At 34.9% G+C, this 21,378-nt stretch overlaps 1 protein-coding gene across 3 annotated transcripts in view; it reads left to right on the forward strand.

Annotated features, from left to right (window-relative positions):
• The first annotated feature begins 1,849 nt into the window (after window positions 1-1,849).
• The window catches only part of LOC105213630 (5-hydroxytryptamine receptor 1D), a 36,463-nt gene continuing 16,934 nt past the window's right edge, over window positions 1,850-21,378 (forward strand). The window contains exon 1 of one of the 3 annotated variants that reach the window (XM_029041280.2): window positions 1,850-2,399. The gene's annotated coding sequence lies outside the window, so the exon portion shown is untranslated. The other 2 variants (XM_011186590.3, XM_011186591.3) reach the window with 2 other exon arrangements.

A 21,378-nucleotide genomic window follows, 5' to 3' on the forward strand; every position in this document is an offset into this window, starting at 1 on the left:
GAATGCTCCAATTACCTTATCGTCTCGGATTGTCATTGTCAATGCACTGGATAATAGCACGGGAATCATGAGAGACTTATAGAGCGTAAGTTTTGTTCGTCGAGAGAGCTTTTCAATTGCCTACCTATCCCAAAGTAGCACCAGTTGGCAAGAGTTATTCTGCACTTGATCTCCGGGCTTAGATTGTTGGTGGCATTTATGCTGGTTCCAAGATAAACAAAGTCATTAACTTTTTTAAATGTATAGCTATCATCAATAATGTAGTTCCCAGTAGTTGCTCTGTTAGCAAGGCCTATGATGTCATACCATCCGCATATCCCAGTAGCATTGCGCTTTTAGAACAGATACGTAAGAGAGTGAATGACCCTGTCTAAAACATTATCTGGTACCGAACGGCTAGGAGAGATCCTAGCCTTTTGATATGCTCAACATCAATCTGCATAACTATATGAGTTTCCTAGGCATGCCAAATGATCAAACGCAGAGGCACGTTATTATAAAGAAAATATTCCATCTGAGTTTCTAGAGAACATATTATAATTTTACATACATTTTTGGTAAAAATTTGTCACAGATATTGAAGCCGTAATGTTCAACATCTGGGGCCTTGAAAAGTATAATAAAAAACAATTCAAACTTGGTTATTATCCGATTTCTTCGATTTTTATGGTGTTTGATTGGGTACTAAAGGAAAATGTCTCCAGTTAGTCTGGTTCATTTAATCTGGAGAACTATCAAAAAGTATCAATTATACTTGACATCAGACTTGGACTTCACGTTGATTTCCATGGACTCTTTTTGTTTAAAAAATATTCGTAGACTTCTCTCCTCTTGAGCGAGATGCTACAGCCAACATACATATGTATATAGTTAGTAGCTTTGGTAGATCTACCCCAAACAAATTAGGTTTAAGTACCAAATAAAATGTGATACTCATGTGATTAAGCCTCTGTTTTGAAGCAGTACAGCTATGGTTCTACATTGTGCTTCAAAACAACCAACAACGAAAAATGTAACACATCGGATGAGATCTTTTTTTTATGAAGATCACGGTAAATGTTTTTAGATCTATGATTCCGTTTAATTGAAATGTCTTCTTGCCGAGTTCGAAATAACTGAATAAGGTGATATAGTTTCCGAAATGTGAATAAATTAATGGTAAATAAAAAAGGTTTCAAGATCGGTATAGGCCAAATGAGCATCTAAGATGATGTGTAGATGGAGTGAACATCCAAGAGAGGCTGTCACAAAAGACTAATCGTATCACAAGAATTGTAACGAAATGTTAGCAAATAATTGGAATTTCGCCCTCGATATGGTATATGTGTTATGTTTATGGCTATAAGTGATTTATAATAATTTCTTGACTTTAGCAGAACCAAAGTCCTGTTTGATCCAATGAGTGATCTTTGAGTACGGGTGCGTTAACTTTGGTGATTTTGAAGGAAATTCATTAACTGTCTCATTCGTTGTACTTCGCAAAAAATACAAGAAAAATGTGAAATCACTTAATTGATATGATGGGAGGAGAAGTGGCTGGCTAAGACATTCACCAGTTGGTGTGTGTGTGTACGCCGAGAAAATCACACAAGCGGCAGAATACAACAAAAAAACGAGTGGTCAAGTAGCTGGATGTTGTGGCAGCAGCAGCACATCGAGGCAACGACAACAACCCCGTACACACACGTTAAGCAGATATTGGCAACAAACGATACAATGGCGACAGCGAACACACACTAACCCATATATCCACATATTCCGCTGGTTTAACGGGGCGTAATGGCAACCATGGCAGCGAAGCAAACGAACGCAACAGGGCCAACAGCCAGCCGGCTTTGAAGGAGCCGCGTCAACAACAGTGCTTTGGAGACATTCAACGGAAACGGTTGTTTACGACCGAGAAGAAAGTGAAAGCGAAATATACTTCGTCATTCAACACACATACGAATATAGTTACATACACATGCACGAGATTTTGACTCGTTGGGCATGCAAAATAAAAGTTGCGTACGCGAGTGTTTGAAAGCATGAATTAGTGCTTTGTTGAAAATATTAATTGATACTTAATTAAAGCAACAAGACCATTTAATTACGGTGTCTGCGATTGCAATCGGTGTTAAAGTTGTTTTGCGTTTGGCGTAAGTGTTAAATAGTTGACGGAAGAACAAGTTTATAGCAAAATTGTGCGCTTCTAAGAAACCATTAAATTATTTATTCAGATCAAGACCAAGAAGCGAATGCATGAAAACTACATTTTTTTTAATTTGCTGTGTGTTTTATCAAATATTTATGACTGGCTGAGTGATATACTTCAGTGTGTTCAATTAATTGTGACGATTTTTTAACAGTTTACTTATAGTAGATTTAAAAGCACAGTGGCTCAAAAACGTAATGGAACAGTAAGTAAATAACAAATTGTTTCATAAATTTGAAGAAAAAAATATTTTCATTTTTAAGTATGCAGTGAAGCGTCCATAATCTAGTTTTTATGCAGATCTATTTGCCATTCTCAGCTTTATAAAGGAAATCTTGCGTTTCTCGTGGCTTTCTTTAGTTAAAAATTATAAATTTTGTAATTTTGAGTAACACAGTTACGATTTTTGTTCCACGCTCACTTCATGAAATTTGTAAAACACGTTCTCTTTCACACACACTGTTCCAGTTATTTAAATTCCGTTTGATGATACTGAGCTTCTCCAATTTCGTTCAAATATTACTCTGAGGTAGATAGAAATACGAAATCGTCCTGGTAAGGGCCATAGTTGGATGTAATTTTTTTTTGGGAAGTGGGCGTGGCCCACCCTAAATAGGTTTTTTGTATATATCTCGCAAACCAATAAAGCTATATAAACCAAACTTGCTGCAGTCGTTTCTTTAGCCACTTCTTAATACAGTCCAAAAATGAAAGAAATCGGATTATAACCATGCCCATCTCTCATACAAAGGTTAGGTTGAAAATTACTAAAAGTGCGTTAACTCACTAACGAAAAACGTTAGAAAAACTAAATTTTACAGAAGGAATAGCAGATAGAAGCTGCACATACCATATCTCAGGAACTACTCGACAGATTTCAATGAAATTTAGTATATAACACTTTCTTGACACCCTGATGACAGGGTGTTGAACTCCATCTGATTCGTTTACTTTATAATATATACATTAGGAAAAAACGAAGATAGGGAAATAAAACTTTACACAAATACTGTATTTGAGCTGTGACATCACTTGTGGAAAAATTGTCAAAATCAGACCATGACTTTTCAAGACCCCTGCTATCGAACAAGAAGAACTCAGTGCCTTAAGGTAATTTTTCACTGAAAATATCGGTATATCCCTCAGATAATTTAATGTAATTCAGAGGAAATTTGTTCCTCTAATAGTGTGTCTCTATCCAAAAATTAATGAAATGGGGTCATATTATCTCCTACCTCCCATATACCTGATTTTAAGCAATATATATAAATTTAAATGAGCGTATAGTCATCGATATATTGTATCTTGGTGGTGAAAACGAGTGAAATCGGTTCAGGAATTACCTCAGTCCCCATTTACTATTTATGATGATTTTCGTTATTCTATTGAACTTTATGCCTTATAGAATTGTAACGTAGCCTCTCCTTACTTGTTGTTTTTACTTTTCGTAAGAAGTTGGCAAGTTTCATCAGCTGATTGCTATTTTTAGCAGCGCCATCTACCGTCGAGTGGTATTAATGCTATTTTATCAAAAAATACAGCCAATCGCAGACAAAGAGTGTTTATATAATTACATAAACGGCCTTTGTCGCAGAGTTTCATTTAATTTTCAAGTTGATTATAATTCAATTAAAAATGTAGATTTTTATTTTGTATGGTAAATCGATAGTATATATCCGATTATAACCATTAAGTATTAATACTGTTAAGATTGCAACAATTATGCCGACAAAATTCAATTTCAACAGTTCCGCCTCAAATACTGAATGATTTGAGAAACATGCAGTAAAACTGAAGTTCATCAGATCTCGCAAACCATGATTGGGGAAGTTGTGAATAATTTCGATTCTGAGTCATACTCTAAAAGTATTATACGTGCCATGCTTTATTTAGATAGTTTTTGTAAAGGAAAATAAGTTGATCTCGTTTGAAAATAGCTTTTTTGGAGTAGGCGTGGCTATGATACGCTTATGCCCATTTTTAAATACATTTCCATAAAAATCAAAAGTGAAGTAATTAAAAGTTTGATAACCGAATTTGCAAGCCTGCTGGAGTCCCTTTCCCTACAGTCATTCCTTAGATCAAATTTGATCTAATTCGTAACTAAATTAAAGACTTGTTTGTTATGTTTCTAGTATTCGCGATTATATATTTCAATTGTAAGGATTGCCTCATTTCATTTTAGTATTTAATAGTCTTCCAAGATCAATTGTTGAAAAATGCTTATATATCTTTTCCAATTTCGATTTTTACTTCATTACTCAAATGTATAAAAATATGTTTGAGATATATAAATTCACTTGTCGAATTCGTCACAATATTACAGTACATTTCGGCTTTTCTTTGATATTTTGCGGTGCTTTAGTTTTCTCATTTTTTAATCCCCTGTGAATGGGTGACGGACGCGCCGATTGATCATGTCGAAAATTCACTCGGACGTTTGAAATCACCTGGTGGAAGCCGAACACTTTTAAACACAACAATTAATAATGCTTGGAGACCAGTGAGTTTTTTTTTTAATACAAAGCTTGGTCAACTACAGCTGTGTCCAAACATTAAAAAACGTGTTCATTCTCCGTCGTCACAATATTTATTGTTCATTACTGAAATTTATAAAGAATTTCCCATTGTTTAACATATTTTCTATATAAATATTCAAATGTTTCAAACGTTTGTATGTACAACTGTATATCGCATTAAAAACATTAAATTGCAACCGAATTTTATACTCAGCTTGCTATATATAGCAAGTCAGCGTCATGGAAGACACACACACACGCACATACATGTTAACATATTGATGAACATCTGTGTTCTCTTGGCGCTAAATTGTTGCTAAAATGTTAATTATTCGTTTTTGTTTTTTTTTTGCTAATTTGTATGGGTGTACATAAATAATGTGGCAGATATTTTCATAAAATATTGTGAGTAGGTGAGAATTTGATGGATTAAATAGTCATAGGATTGATGCATTGAGTTAACGAATTGCTGCAACAAATTATAATTTGCCAAAACTGCGCGCAATAAACTAATTTACAGGTAGGCGAAAGTGTATTTATACACATAGATATATACATATATAACGGTATACACACAAGCATTCGCGTGTGCATTTTTGTTTATTGGAGCTTGACGGCTTTTGCATTTTATGTCATTATTTGTCTTAATGGCAGATTAAATGTGATTGTTCATGCAATTAAATCACTCGGATACACTAATTAGTTAGTCTGTCAAGTCCTATTTTAAATTTATTCATATACATACTAATGTAAATATTTATTCTTCTATGCATGTTGAAATTACTACGACCGCATACGATCTATTCATAAAACATTATATTGCTTAACGGGTATGGTGCTTGTTTCAGTTGTAAGCCTACATGTTAACGGCTGAGGGCTATTATCAAATAATGTTTGGGCTTGCTCATCTGCTATCATACACAAAAACCTCAATTTGCTATTTTTGTCCCTCAGTTAGGAAACAGGGATGTTATTGGAGGTGTTTTTGTTGTCTACTTTAAGGGCCGCAGCATTTGATCTGATGTGGTATAAGTGTTTTAGTGATCTACCTTTTCCGTTATTCGATTAATGGTATATGCGCTTTAAATATCATTAGAAAGTATGTCAATGCTAAATGAGGTTTATCGCAAAAATAAATAATGCCATTAATATTTACCCAAGAACTTTAACTGAGAAGGTTTGTTGTCCTTAGTTTAAGGTTTGTACCTCGTTCAAGTTAAATTCATGACAATGAGTGCTTGCAAAACTGTCAATCGGCATTTGACATTCCCATAAAATATTTAATCTAAAGATAACACACCACCTCCAAAAAGAGGAAATTTATGGTATTTAGGTTAGGTTAGATTAAGGGGTAGATCTCCGCAAATCGACTGTCCATTGTGACACCCGGAAAAACTTCTAACGGATCACTAAGACCCTTATATTGCGGCGAAGCGCTTGGACTCAATAATAGAGTTCTTAAGTCGGCTAATGTCGATTCCAGTCACTTCGCTGGGTTCGCAGAAAAAATCCCTACCTAGGTGCTTTAACCTAAGTCTGGCAAAAGCAACCTAAGGGTGCAGTGGTCTGGCAGCCGAAAACTGGAGTTAATTGAGAGCTTCCGACAGAATACTCCCCCCCCCCCCCAATTTATGGGAGTATTCTTACAGATTATTCAAAGGGAATTAACATTTATAACAAGTCATGACGGCATATAGACTGTAAGCACCACTCTGTACTTGTTCTTTCGAACATTGATCTTATAATTTATCGAAACTCAAACAATTTAAAACAAGTAAAGAAGACAAAGTTGTTAGACAGCCGACGTTTTTAGTACCAGACCATATTATTAGAACAAGAAAAGATTCCCAAAGAAGCGTTTTTGGAAGGTTTTATTGCTTTATTTATCTTTTGGATCTAATAAAATTTAAAATGGTATCATATGGTAAGTTACCTACTTTCAGGATGTCTAGGGTATCTTACATCTCACATTAAATATCAAATTCGGTTCTGTGATATGCTTAACGTTGACATTAATGTTTTCCTTAGACATTCACCACTCTTTTAGTAGTTTCAACAGTGGCACATTTTGCTTTGAGAAATAAATTTAAACTTAGTAGTTCATTCTGACTTATTTTCAGTGTTTTATATGTCTACAGTGAGTCTTGATGGAAATCTAAATACGAATCATATTTTTAAGGATTGCCGTAAAACATTTTATCTCAAAGATAGCCTACCGAATTGTCGGTGATATAGTCGTACATTTTTTAATTCTTAGTCTATTTAAAATATGATTTCTATTACAGCGATTTTTTTCGATTCCTTTGTGGTGTTGGCATATCTTGAATCAGCACGTGCATGTCCATAACCACATACATATATTCATACCTTGACAGAAACTAAGTAAATTACTGCTCCTGCTAGGAGGGCAGACAGTGTTATGGGCACATTTAGAAAGTGTTGGCAGTGGGTTGGCTCTTATTGTAAACTGGGTTTCGAAAATGATTTGGGTGCCAATGACATAAGCAAAAATTGTTGTCCATATAAATGGTAGACGTTACTGTCTTACTCCTAACACTTACAAATATACATACAAATCTCCAATGCATAATCAGATACGTGTCCACTTCATTTCTCTTGTTTTTAATCTACGAGGTAACGGAGTTTTTATTATGTCAGTTGCATTTGCTTGCGTATTTATGACGACACATTGAGTTTATAATAATTTTGGATAATAAAGAGACAAAAATAACGCGCTTATTTTAGTCACTAATACAACAATCAAAGTTAGCCACAAAATAAATTAATATTAGATAGCAAGAGAATATAAGAAAATATTCACCTTTTATATTATTTTGCGATTTCTTTCGACTATTTATTAAGTGCAACATCAACATCAAGAACATCTTCTTTGCTACGAGAAGGGCTAGCCTACACTCTCCTTTTCATATAACTCCACCAAAAGGAATCTGCGCATGTTAATTTCGTCAACAGAGTGACCAGTAAATAGCACACCGTTTTTGCATGGGACTGAGGAATTTCAGTCCAAATTTTTCAAAATATAAAGCACAACGATTTCAACAACCGTAGGAAAAATTTTGTGCAAACATATAAGAGCCTTTCATGAATCTCGAATATTTGAATATGACTTAATACTATATATGGCAGAATCCCGATTATCCGGATCAAATAAAATCAATGATATTCCGGATAATCGATTTCAAAGCAAATCAAACAATATTTTAATTTTAATAAATTCTTATTATGTACTTCGGTATATGAAACTCGAGCTATAAAGATAATAAATAGCTATATAATTTATAATTTTGATGGAAATTAACTTGGGATTGATCTTTGACGAAATTAATCACATAAACATAAAAGCAACATCTAGAGCTACAAAAGCTTCTGTGTGAGTTGGTACTTAATGTAAGTCACAAGTTTCAGTCCCTTCATCATCTTCTCTCTTTTTACTGTTCAAATCGACAATGATTTCTTCATCAGTTAATATTTGGAATCCAGGGTTTTCATTCTCGCAGCACCCTTCACCAATGCTAAGAATTTTCATTGTTTCTGTTATTCCTTTAAAATCGTTGTTCGGTTCAATTAAAGAATTAGATGGAATTAATTTTAGTTATATATTAGGTTGTCAAATATCTCCATTCCGCTTTTTTGCTCTTTATTCAATGCTTTAAAAGCATTACAGTGATCGGATTTTGTTCAAATATGCGTCGTTTCGTTCAAAAATATGTTTCCGTCTAGATGGCAACATCATAATGCCCCCTCGTAGAAGCCCCCTCCTTATTTGCGGAGAACTCGGACAGCCACTTTTCACAAGCCTCTTTTGAGTTTAACTTTACACCACCAAGGCGTTCGCCATGGACAGGAACAGGTGGTAGTCAGTTGGCGCTATGTCCGGGCTATATGGTGGATGCGATAAAACCTGCCATCCGAGCTCCCGTTCTTCTGACGAGTCATCAACGAAATGTGTGGTCTGGTGGAAAACTACACCCTTCCTGTTGACCAAGTCTGGACGCTTCTGGTCGATCGCCTGCTTCAAGCAGTCCAGTTCAAGTTGTCCAGTAGACGGTTGAATTAAGCGTCTGGCGATATGGGAACAGCTCATAGTGGATGATTCCCTTCCAATCTCACCAAAAACACAACAAAACCTTCCTGACCGATAATCCCGGCTTGGCCACTATTTGGGACGATTCAACAGCCTTCGACCACGACCATTTTCGCTTGATATTGTCGTATGTGATCCATTTTTCGTCGCCAGTCACCATCCGCTTCAAAAATGGGTCGAGTTCGTTCCGTTTCAGCAGCATATCGTAGAAATTGGTTGGATTTGCCTTCAATGAAGTAACACTTCAAAATAGCGTAAATTTCGGCGTTAGTGGACTCCATGTTTACATGTCTATAACTGTTGAACGCAATATCCAAACGAATCATGCATAGTATTACAGATACTGGCTCTGTAGCGCTTTATACGTAGCCACGAAATTCAAAACACAAAATGGGGGAAGGGACATTATTTAACAACCTTATATTACATGCCCTCTGCCATAAAATGGTATATTTTTAGACACCAAAGATCAAAGTTTCACATCTAGTTTGTGCGGGAGTTACCTCACCTTATAAATGTACGACTATGTAGTAATAAACTATTCTATTTATAAGTTATTCAAATCATAATTCAAAATTATTCAAGCGAGACAGAAATTAATTATGTTATTGTGACTAAAATATTGTGATACTTCTTCCTAAGACGAAATCGCCAACTTTAAGAGACACATTGGTTTATAAGGTTTCATGAAAAGGTAGAAAGTACCCACTCACAAATACGAAATTAAACTAATAAAAAGTCATTTGAGCATTCCACAGCTCACACCAATTACAAATCTTCGGAGTACTTCTCGTAATCGTTTTACTAAGCAATAATACAAATGTTCAGACAATCAAATGTTCCATTCGTTTACACATCAATTTAACATTGGTGCTCCTGCACGCGAGGGGTTCCAATCGAAATGTGTTTTGTAAAAGTTTTTAATAGCTAATAAAATAGACGTTGAAGCGCCTTAAGTGATTGCTGCAAAGTGTGAATAAAGATATAGTCATAAAAGCGCATAAATACACACACTTCTGCGAAGTCTAAATACGAAATGGAATGTAGAAATCAATTTCTTTGCCGGAAGCACTTGAGTATTCTTCGAGCAATATTTTTTGAACTGAGTCCCAACTACGAACATTTGTTGTTTTATTACATGTCTAAGCACTTAAAATGCAATTTGTTCAAATTAGGTTACGACCTTGCCGTTAATAATCCATTGGCTCCGCAGAGTAATGGAAATAGAAACAATAACAGCAACAATTTTGGCATTATTATTTAGGAAAATAAATGTGAAAACAAATTTGCAATACAAAGGTCTCAAGTTTGAAGAGATCAAAGTTTTAATATTTATTCACGGAAAAGCAGCCAGCGGCGCAAATAAGCAGAGCCATCCATCTGAAAGGGATGGATGGACGCATGCAATAATGCCAGACGTCAAAGTGCTGCGGGGCAACACAATTAAATTATTTGGCCTCTGAATTTATATTGCTCGCATAATTTTGCGCATTTATTGCTAGTTTCATACGATTTTAATATCGTAAAAGTATTTATGAATTTCTGCATTGTGTGTTGGACTTTCGAATGAACCCGCTTACAATGGGTGAGTGCAATGGCCTCTGAAAGCCACGAACTGTGGCACTGTTGTCGAAAGATCGAGAGATCTTTGTTCTTGACTCGGTCATGGTGCCCGTGGGGGTAAGTTCATTGTTGCTGTTTTACTTCAATTCAAAAACATTGCGTCATTTGTTTTTGTTTTGCATACAGATTTTGAGAAACTATAATTTATAGATCATCACAAGGACAGTTGTTGGGGTATCGACTTTTCAATCAAGTACATTTCCACATTACATTTCACATGTTTACACAAAAACTCTTCTCCTTCTCTTCTTTTTCGTTATTAGCACTCTAACTTTTGAAAGTTATTTAAGATAATCCGTGGTGTCATTTATTTCATAATTGACTGATAAAATTTTAATCCAGTTTTAAATCGGTGATGTTTACGTACAGTTTTTAAAGAGAATTGTTGCAAAGAAAAAACTGCAAAAGCAATGGAAAAAATCCAAAAGCAAAATGAAAAAGTCCAAAATCATGATTCATGAATTGCTGGACGGGTGTTCTTAAGACACACCTAGTGTGAAATTTAAAAAAAAATATTTTTTTTTGGTTCATATTTTGGTAGATTACACCTTTAAAAAAAAACATATTAAAATTTCAAAGCGATATCTCAAATAGTTTTTGAGTTATAGCAATTTAAAGAGCAGTCGCTCGGTAACAGTGAATGCGATCATTTTATCTTTAAACGCGTTTTTCTCGAAACAGCATTTTCCAAATTTGCTGCAGTGATTACTCAAAAACAAATGATCCGATCACTATCGAGTTTTTTTCACATGTTCTTTATATAGTTCTCCGTACTCGCAATGACCTATCGATTTTTGATCTGATCAAAAAATCGAATTTTGGCAGGCCAAAAACGACCAAAATTTAGGGTAAAATTCGACTATTTTTTTAAAAAAGCCGCCATATTGTCAATTTTTGATTTTTTTATCGTAGGTCATTGTACAGACAATATTATCTAGTTTAAGGAGATTTTTTTTTTCGATTTCATCCACGGAGAAGGCCGGAAGCACTGCAACAGTGAAGGACCTTTTTTTGTCGCGCCGTTGGAGATCAACTATAACTTAAAAAATATTTAATTTTTTTTTTTAAAATTTCACTGAATATTCTTGAAACATGTATAAATATATTCTTAAAATTTTGAAATAATTGATAAAGTATTTTTTTTATTAAAAATTCCCAAAAATCACCTTTTTTTAGGCCATTACACTAGGCGTGCCCCTTAATGACTCAAAAATTTGATCAAAATCCAATAATTTCGGTTAGGACTCTTGCGAAGGAATTCAATGAAGAGTGTCACATTCAGACTCTAATGAAACTGAGCGCCAAATCATGCTATGACATGAATATGTACATATAAAGTTCTCTCAAATTCCGATAATTTCAACCACTGAAAGAACTTCGTAAGGTGAACGGTAGAAAAATATTTTTAAAAAGTCATTCTTTAGAATTTCTAAAAAAATTAACAGTGCTTCTGACCAAAATGACTCCTGTCAAAGTAAAATCAACTTTTCTCTTTCGTTCATATCTTATAAATAAATAAATATATTTGCCTATATTACATGAGAAGCTTAGCCTCTGAAAGAATAGGTGCTCCATTGACTACTCACTGTTTGTCCCTCTTTGACAGTGATTCTGCCAGAAGTTTAAGTGAGCAAAGTTATAATTAATTTTCTGTTGCAGGCAGTCGCAGTCGGCTATGAGTTTCTTTTTTCCGTTTTACTGCTTTATCAACCAACTTTCGCTGATAGTAATATCGAAATTATTCATGGTTTCTGTAATCAAAATGCTGACTAGGCAGACAGAAGGTGTAGCAGGTGAATACGATAACCGCTACGACGATGTGAAACTCTATCAATGAACAAATATCATTTATCTTTACTTCTCATTATCAACGGTAGGCTATTAACAAGATATGATATAAACTTTATATAAAGATAGTTCCACAAGCGCGCATCGCTGATTTCACGAGGGTATATTCTAGTTAAGGGGTTTGGTAACTCATATTATAGAATAAATCTATACATAAAGACATAACAATAAAATTAGCAGCCTTAAATTATATCTTCATTATGTTAGGTATATGAGTATAAAGGGAAGTACAAAACCGATACAGCACCAGACCAGGAAAAAATATTACAATTTTTAGATAGAAATTGACACATATTAGAAACCCTATTTGGGATGGAGTTGGCGCTAAAAAATAGGCTAGTCACGCTCAATGACGATTTTCGTTAGATAGTTTTAACAGTTTTCAATATAATCTTTCCTGATTACTGATTGTAAAAAATTTAAACTTTATGTGCATTACAAATCTAATTCATCAGTCTTTAACTAGTTACAAATGAGACGATCTAATTGGGAGTGTACACCCAAAATAACTGCTGGGTATTCAATTGGAGGGCAGACTTATCTATGTATTTACATTTGGTTAACTTTCTGCATGGATTCAATGTGGGGTTAAGAGTTAATACACCCCTTTAGTGTGGGTTTTGATACTGTTATTGTTGATATACATACATACCTATATAGACACATACATAATTACATACGAACAAAGGTAGTCGCAGCGCACTCCACTCACTCGCCTTATCTATCTTAATCGTATTTGGATTCTTTATCGCGACATCAGTTTGTTGTTGTACAGCACGTAGCGCTATAAAATTCAATTTTAAGTAATCAAAATTATACTTGACGTTACGACACCTTTCCACCTTCGCTTCACGCCAACGAATGCCTTTGCTGGCAAACAGTTTATTGACGCGACACTTGCAAGCGAGTTCAACCGCAAAGTATACGCTCTCGATTCGCAATTAATGAAATCGAAATTTGCTCTAGTGAAACTCGAGAAGCACAAGTAGAATAAAAATAGAAAGCTCAAAGGCAAGAAATTAAAAACGCCAGTATTTGATTTTCCAGTGAAAACGAGATTTGGCACTAATTTGTCGAGGATTATCGCTGATTGCAGAGGATAAAATGCGACAACACGGCGCACGATTTGTGTGAGTGCGTGTGTTTCGTGTGAATTAATTACGAGAATTGAAGAAAGATAGCAGTGATTCGCCTACGACCGCTAACGCATACCAATCGAGATAAAAAGCGGGGCGCACCAAGCGATGGTGTCACTTCGCCGTGACTGCAAACGTGACTTTGTTGCTGGCATCCGCAGTATTTACGCGTCCACGCGCTTTGTGATTTCCAAATAAAACACGAGGACACCAACAAGCGGCAACAGTTAGAGGTGAGCGCCAAATGTAACGGTTTCTGCAGCTTAAATGTGAAGCGCTTTAATTCTCCAATTATTAACAATTGATCCGCAAGTGTACAGACATTAATCTGTCTCGCATAACGGGGGTTGGGTGCGATTCAGCGGTGATACGCGGCTCCACGGCAGACTTACTGGCCACTACAAAACTCACATATACACAGAAATACTCGCAGGTGCGTGTGTGTGTGTGTGTACAATCATTGATGATTTGTATTGTTGGTTTGTATGTTTGCATGTATGAGTGTATGTGTGTGTGTGAAAGGCGTAGTAAATGATTCTATGAATGGACAAAGACAATAAAGTGAAAATTCATAAATCAGCTTTTGGTAGCGTGAAGCATTAATTGCCTGATAAGTGGAGTAATCAAACTAGCGTCGATATGATATGTGAATATATCAAGCGCGCGTTGGGAGTGTAGACTAATTTAAAAGCGAGTGTGAAGAAGAAATTAAAGTTATTTATTTTGCGTATTGAAGACTGCTGTTCAAGGTCAACTGCAAAGAAAGCGACACCTACATAAATAATTAAAAAAAGCAAATTGTGCACAATCTAGCCGCAGTGCAGCTGTCGATGACTCAAAAAGTAAACAAATCAATCTTCCATAAATTAATTGCGAAAACTTAAGTAAACAAGGTACTCGCGGGTTGAGCACTTTTCAATCAAATGAGTATGAGAATGATTTATTAAATGTCTTTTTATGATGGTGATTGAAAAGGCGCGATCAAGTGAATTTATGACATATGCTACATGTGTGGATTTCACAAAAAAATTTATTAAAAAATTAAATTTTAATTGCCGCGGTCAACACTTTGATCTTTGGGAATGGGAATATGTGGCAAACATTTTTGGAAACACTCTTATCAGATGTTATGGTTTGCTTTTGAAATTGCAGGTTTTAAAATTGCAGATTCCGGAAAAACCAATAAATTACTTTCGTCCATAACTCAATGGTCTAACATTTGAGTTCTACAAACAATTAATTTAGAGCCAAATAAGTTGTATTTTAGAAATAAAAAACAAATTGCGCAGAAGGGTCCTTCTTTAAAAATCAAGATGACAGAATAACTTAAGAATCCGAACAAGTAAGAATAGTTGTGTTCAGTAGCATATACTTAGCAAGTTCCCATTCCTACCTAACAACATGGATTTTCGTAATCCATCAGAAATAAATCAAAATTCAATCTTCAAAATTGTCTTTCCCAATAGAGAGGAATGGAATAGGAGCGAGTTTGATAAAAATACAGAGATAAGTATATATACAGATGGAGCCAAACTAGAGGAACGTGTGGGTGTCAGTGTGTTTTCAGAAAAATTAGAGATCAAAATCACCTTCCGACTTTCAGATCACTGCAGTGTTTTTCAAGAAGAGAATCAAAAAAGCTCTACTCTCTTCAACAAAAAGCGTACTAACGACAAGAAATATATTAATTTTTACAGGCATCAGCACAGCGATATTCCAGGAAACTTTGAAGCGAATAAACTAGGCAGATTAGGTACCACTTTACAAATATATTCCGATAAGTAGGGTAGACACATGCAACTGGCCTCTTGTAGATATTTAATCGACAAATACGTCATAGATATTTCCGAGAACTCTAGTGGGAGTGTTAACATGACACTGTCTGATTGGTAGGAATGAAATTTGACTTCTATTGTCAATTCCAAAGTTCGAGTTATGGAGAACTTAGAGTTATAGAAGTTCGAGTTATGTAATTTCGACTGTATATCAGACTTATATACTGAATATTTCTATTAAATACTTGTATATCCAGAAATTAGTTGATCGCAGATTTACTCATATGTATACTGTACTGCCAGACAAGAAAAGTTCTGAAAATGTGCTTTTAATAGTTTTAAAAAGACAATTTTTCACATTCTTGAATTTAGTTTGATTTCGTAGAAAAAGGCGAATGCGCATTTTATTCGCCACACTGTTTTTCTTATCATTCAAATAAACGGAAAGAAGTGTCTGGGTCATAAAAAATTTCATATAAAAACATTTTTTTTTTATTTTATTATCTGCTACCATTAAAATAAAGTTAAAAGTAAACATGTGGCACCGTTAACCAGAAAATCATGCACACCTAAAATATTTGCTGAACATTAGCTTAATACTTGCAAATGCAGATAGACTCGTGAACATGTGCGCGGTGTTGTCAAAAAAGGTTCTTTGGATGGAAAACAATTAAATAAGGGGAGCTAAATTCGTCTCGCTCTTTACAGATACATGAAGAAAGTTAAACTCTTAAATATCAAATTTTATCTAATACATTTGACTTCAGCCTTATTTGTAAAATATTTTTATAAAGGACTGGTTATATATATTTAGGCTATTATAAATCAAAGTAATACTCTTTTTATGATATACATAACTGGTATATCTAGAGATGTCAAGTTTATAGAATAATCGTAAACATCCATGCAATTCTTTGTCCATTCTCATACAGAAGCCTCGTGTAATATTTTTTTCTGCAGCAAATAATTTCTTTCGGAAATCGCCAATGTCAATATGGAAGTTCCACTGTGTATATATGAACAAATAAAAGTATTCCCACGTGCATTTGGAAATGGTTCTCTTACTATCACAAAACGTTAAACGAAATATTGTTTCTCAATTACTTGCATCTAATTTTACTTTCATAAAGCGTATATTCTTCTTCTTCTTGCTTGGCGTAGATAACGCTTACGCGGTTATAGCCGAGTCCACAACAACGCACCACGTATCTCTGCTTTTGGTAGTTTGGTGCCAATTGGCAATACCAAGTGAAGACAGGTCCTTCTCCATCTGGTTCTTCCATCGGAGTGGAGGTCTCCCTCTTCATCGACTTTAACCAGCGGACACTGCATCGAACACTTTCAGAGCTGGAACACTTTGGTCCATTCGCACATGACCTAACCTGCGTAGCCGCTGTTTTTTTTATTTGCCAGCTCATAATTCCATCGTCTGCGATATTCGCCGTTGCCAATGTGTAAGGGACCATAAATCTTCCGGAAAACCTTCCTCTCGAAAACTCCAAGTGCCTCATCATCGGATGTTGGCATCGTCCACGCTTCTGCACCATAAAGTAGGACGGGAATGATGAGGGACTTGTAGAGTTTGGTTTTAGTTCGTCGAGAGAGGACTTTACTTTTGCCCACTCAGTCCATACTAGCATCTGTTGGCAAGAGTGATGCTGCGTTGGATTTCAAGGCTGACATTATTATTGGCGTTAATGCTGGTGCCTAGGTATACGAAATTGTCTATAACTTTGAGCAGAGTACACTGAGATTCCAATCGTCGGGCATGCTTTCTTCCGTCCATATTCAGCAAAAAAGCGGATGCATGCTCCTTATCAGCTCTACGCCATCTTGTTGTTCTTCAAGCGGGAAATTGCTATTAGAATTTCTTCAAGGTCGGGCAATGGAACATCTGTTCCATCATCGTCGATTGGGGTATCGAGTTCGCCATCTCCTGGTGTTGTACTTTCACTGAAATTCAGCAGGCTGAGGCCTTCCACAAACTCAGTATACTATGGTCATCAATAACTAGATCACCTTTGTGGGTCCTACAGGAGTGTGCTCCGGTCTTAAAACCTTCAGTTAGTTACCGAATATATATTATTCTAGTGTTATTTTTACTACAAAATTCTGAAAATCTTTAGAAAAGCATTTTTCTGCTGTTGAAGGTCATTTAACGCCCCATATGCTATCTTTATCTGACTATGCCAGTTGTTTGTTCGATTTGACACACTCCAAATTTTGGCAAATCTCAGACAGTGCAAATATTCCCATCGTTGGTAATGTTACAAACACAGTTAAGGGAATATATCTTTGTATAGCTTAAATAAATTTGGCAATGTTTCCCAGAACTTATTCATGCTAATTTACAACAATGTTTATTCATATAGTATAATTATTATTTTCAACAGTTTTTAGATTAGGAATTTTCATGCAAATTCATTATAAACATTGATAAGCTAACAGGTACTTACATGCATATCTACACACTTAGTGTTTTCCTATTTTTAGAAATGTTACTTAAGATTGTCACGAGTACTTGTCTATTATTTATAACTGCTTATTAGATTAATTTCAAAATTTTTCATACCTTATTTATCTACTGATTATACAGAGTTTTGATAGGTACACATGTTTACAATAATACAGCTTATATAATTATATAGATCAGAAGAGGGTAAATGCCGCAATAAACCTGATTCTAACTGATGAGTACCGAGGCCTTTGGCTTATAGAGTATCGTACGGTAACAAACGCCTATATACACATGACTGTGCTCAACAAGTTACGAGTTAACTCTTCATGAAATTAATATAGGCATCAATAGTAGCTAAAGAGGTTATGTAATCTTACGAAATAGTGAATCGTATAAAAAACTGAAAACTGACATGAATCAAATAAACTATAATATTCAAATGAAGATAGGTTATTAATGGGTTATCCAAATACTATCGTATTTTTAAACGATTTGCTGAAGAGTTTACCTGTTGTACTCGATTATAACGGAGTAAAATTTGTATTTTTGTAGTTATTTCTAATAAGAATAAAATGATTATGTTCTAGTATCAGAAACGTTGGTTATGCCTTCCAGCCATCTTACTAAATCTCGCTTATTACCCATTTACTTTTAATTATAATTTATAATAAATTTCTTCCCTTCCAGAGAGATAAAATTAATTGCTTCAAATGCATCATCAAAGGTATATGCATATATACAACTTCTGGTAATTTTTGCAAGTACTGCTCAATTTCTCTTACCAATAAACTTAAATTCCATTCTGACATTTTTGTTTAAAAACAAAGCGCCGAACAATGAAAGTAAAAGTGTTTCATGGAGTACGTATAAGCATATAGTATTTACGTGATGTCCATATGTATTTAGATATTTCTATACACGTACAAATGTTTCTGTGGATCTATGTATAATCTGTCATGTGTAGCGCAATGCATTAGCGACATTTGCCTATTGCATTAAAATTAATCCCTTCGATGACTTTGTGTATATAAAAGTATCACTTTGAAATATGACGTATGGCGGTTGATAAGAGTATGAAAGTGGAACGATAACGGCTCATTGTCGAGTGGCGATAAATGAAATTTAGGGCTTGGGCAGTACAAATGAGTCAGTTCAGAGGTGTGTTCTCGTGCAAATATTTTGAAATTTTTTCTACCAAACAGGTAGGTTTCCCGTTATTGTACTCAGAAATCGAACGAGCAGGGTAGAGTTGAAGGGATTAAATAATTCGAATTGAGTAAATAAACTGGTGATAAAATTATCATTTCTGCTGCTAATGACAACTTTTGATAAAAAATAAAAAAGTAAATTTTGAAAGTGGTCATAGATCACTACGGAGATGGTTGTTATTAAACAATTGTTTTATGTAGAAATATATAAAAAATATTCCCCAACTATTTGAATTTAGTATGTATGATTCGCTCTTGCGCTTAAAGTAAGGTGAAATTAGGTATGCATATTCCTACCTCCTCATCCTCACTTATTTGCACACATCATCCATTGTCTAAAGTAATACAAGAACTCCTTTGTTTAACATAAATTAAGCTTATGAGTGGCAACGTAAAATATAATATAATATTATAGGGTGTGTCCTAAAAGCAGTCATCAAATAAAAGGAATGCATATTCACTTACACATGCATATCCACACATTAATACTCACACATATATACAAATGTTCAAATATTCCACTTGCAGTAATGCTTTGTACTCTCATACTAATGTGTACCCCCCATTGTCATATGTTTTGTGCACAGCTTAAGGCGCACCAACACCCTCAATTGATATATGTAAACAGGTGTTTAGGTGTTGCAGTTTTCAATTTACTGGCACCACCTGCCGCTCTCAAGCCTTTATGCCGCTACTAACTGTGTTATGTTTAAGAGTTTACGACAATGGCAAGAACAATGTTGTTGGAAATTTGGAAAAATATGTGAAATATTACATATATCTCATTCACATATGCTCTCCCTTACAGGTTGGTCAGATAGTATACATAAATATATAGTTATATAGTGATAGTTATATAGTGATAGTATAGTGAGTTCCGGCTTCTATTCTAGAATGATTGCTCGATATTCATATGTAAAAGACCACATTACCTTCAAACAGTAGTTCCTAATTCGACCACGAACTTCACCTAGGCCTCATAATGACACAGAATCCGCATATAGCACATAATTCCAGGTCATATGTCATCCAACTCGCTGTTCCCATTATTCGACCAAAAGTTCTCACCAAAATCTTAATGTCTGACTCTGTGTGAATTCTTTACCATCAAGTTGGGGTCCGAGATCCGGGAATTTTGTTTAAAAAAAAACACTACGTGGATCATACTATAATATGTAAAATTGTATATGAGTCACCTACGCAAGTACAACGTACCCATAGTTCAGCTGTAGCATTTGGCAGAAAGCAGGTTGTGCTGTGAAAATTTCTGCACCCTTCACAGGGAACAACACACATATGTATGTTACATACCTATGTATATATTTTACTAAGAGTTGTAGTGTACTTGTAGATACAAAAATACATACAAATGGGTCTTGTGTTCTTGGTTTGGAAAGTTGCGTGGACTGCGCAATTGGGCACAGTTTCTTTGTTTATTGCATCCACGTGGCATTGCTTTGTCGCGGTGGTGAGGTGTGAAGACGCAGTACGCTTTCTGGTATTAGACGTAGACATTTTGTCGCAGAGTAGTCGCTGACGGTAGCAAGGTTAAAACATTATTGTGTTTATTTTTAGTAAATCGTAACTGTTTTTATTTCCCGGAAGTTGGGTGTAAGAAAATATGATTCTCGCACATTTGAGCTGTTTCCTTTACTTCCTTTATAATTTGCTCCTGCATCCAAAAATGTTCTGTCTATTTTGGCATTCGCATTTTGTGATAATTCAACCACTTTATTTTTGTAATATATATATATATATATATATATGTGTGAGTATATTATTATATACCATTGCCCTAATATAGAAAAAACAAAGTCTGATTGTGTATGGGAGTGTATATCAGGCATAGGAAAGTCATATCTTCCGTTTGGTTTTGTATAGTTTTTGGGAAGACATTAGCAAGAAGACCATTTTTCTCGAGTGGAATAATTATGTATGTACATTACATGTAAAAATCATTTTCAGCAAGTAATGCGTAGACCACAGAAACTTTATAAAATGCGACTTTTACAGCATTAGAAAAGTCGATTCTTAAATGTGGTTCAAAAGCAATTGCTTCTCTTTGGTTGTAAGTCCTAAAACTAAACGAGTTATATATATCAATATGATCAGGGTGACGAGTAAAGTTAAATTCCGGATGTCTGTCTGTCCCCCTAATACGTTTTTTGTACATATCTCGTATACTACTAAAACTCTATCAAGGAAACTTTCTAGAGTCGTTTCTTTTAGGTACTACCTCACTTATGAGTTAAAAACCATATCTCCGAAACTACTCGAACAATTTCAATGAAATTTGGTTCATAAAATTTTCCTGGTCCCAACGATATTTTATTGAAACAGTCCAAATCGGTTCACAACCATGCCTACTTCTCATATACCAGAGCTTTGAAGTCGGTCTGAATAGTTTACTTTACAATATGTAAACACAAGTGAAGGTAACGGAACAGAACTTTGGTCAAATACTGCAATTATAGTGTGGTATCGCCCTTCTAAAAATCTCCAAAATCGGATC

Source organism: Zeugodacus cucurbitae, chromosome 2 (assembly GCF_028554725.1).
Source record: "Zeugodacus cucurbitae isolate PBARC_wt_2022May chromosome 2, idZeuCucr1.2, whole genome shotgun sequence".
In the NCBI taxonomy this organism is placed as follows: domain Eukaryota; kingdom Metazoa; phylum Arthropoda; class Insecta; order Diptera; family Tephritidae; genus Zeugodacus; species Zeugodacus cucurbitae.